General features: G+C 35.5%; 1 protein-coding gene across 3 annotated transcripts in view; it reads left to right on the forward strand.

The window, feature by feature from the left end:
• The first annotated feature begins 519 nt into the window (after nucleotides 1–519).
• The window catches only part of zgc:194930 (uncharacterized), an 18,665-nt gene continuing 17,918 nt past the window's right edge, over nucleotides 520–1,266 (forward strand). Inside the window, exon 1 of one of the 3 annotated variants that reach the window (XM_032544560.1) lies at nucleotides 520–823. The gene's annotated coding sequence lies outside the window, so the exon portion shown is untranslated. Of the gene's footprint in view, nucleotides 834–1,266 lie in introns of all 3 variants that reach the window. The other 2 variants (XM_032544559.1, XM_032544561.1) reach the window with 2 other exon arrangements.

Genomic DNA, 1,266 nt, shown 5'->3' on the forward strand with positions numbered 1-1,266 from the left:
AAACGTCCTGCATTCAAAATGTTCTATATGTAAAACTGCAATAATAAACATCAAACTATACTTAAAGTACCAAAAGTAACATACAGAGAATAATGTGTATATTATTGGATTTAATTAGTGATGCATTAATGTGTGCATTTACTTTACTTTATACATTACAGCAGGTAAAGTTGGGGTGTATTTCAACTGAAAACTGGGTATTTTACAGTATTCTATAATAAGACATAATATTTTAATATTAATAATCCAAATCTGCAAAGTAACTAGAAGCTAAAGTTATCAAATAAACTTAGGAAAAAGTACAATATTTGCCTCTAAAAATGTAGTGGAGTAAAAGCATGTATAGTATAAAATGGAAAAACTCAAGTAAACAAATACCTCCAAATTTTACTCAGGTAAAGTACTGGAGTAAAATTATTTAGTTACATTTCACCATCATAAATATTGTAAATAATGTAGTTTTTGCCAGCGTTCATGCGTTTTATTTTGACAGTCATGACAGGAAACAGTTTCAGTTAACTATGTGCAACTTGACAGTGGTTTACTCGTTTCCCAGGCTAACCAACCATCAGACGGCTGTTCAAACAGGAGACATGGGACTGTGGTCACCGAGGGGGGGGGGGGAGACTCTTCCCCACAACAAGTCAAACTAAAGGAAGGAAGGCATATCCAGCTGAAGCTGTTCAATGGAGCCACTACCTTTTCACCTGTATTTCTAATTTCTACTCAATAATGGACCGGAAGAGAGACAACTTAAATGAGAACTGAAGTTAGCCGTGCACTTTTGATACCTTAGGGCAAAGTGCCACACCTTCGCTTAGCAGCTTTAACAGGTAAGTTGAAACAACGTTTGCTAGTGTTTATGGCTCTCCTCCATGAAAAAATAATGCTCCAAATTTACTTTGAAGAGCGTTCAAAGTGCTGTTGATGCGTTATTAAACCGCTGTGAGCACAGCTTCGACGGCTATTCACAGCAACAGGTGAACGTTGAGTAGTGATGTCAGCCATATGGCGCGTGCACGCTTTGAATAACAAAGACATACTACAATGGCATCGTGCTGTTACGTTAATTTAAATAGTTATGGGTAAGTATAATGTTAAAATGGTGCCACAGTAAATAAGGATGAAAGGTATTACATCGTTTAAGTTATGGTTTTAATGAAAGGTAGTTCAGGGAGATGGGAGTTTACACCTGTTGCGCACAATGACATATGCTATGAACACAAACAATAAACAAATGATATATATATATATATATATATATAT

This window comes from Etheostoma spectabile, chromosome 19, assembly GCF_008692095.1.
Source record: "Etheostoma spectabile isolate EspeVRDwgs_2016 chromosome 19, UIUC_Espe_1.0, whole genome shotgun sequence".
Taxonomy (NCBI): domain Eukaryota; kingdom Metazoa; phylum Chordata; class Actinopteri; order Perciformes; family Percidae; genus Etheostoma; species Etheostoma spectabile.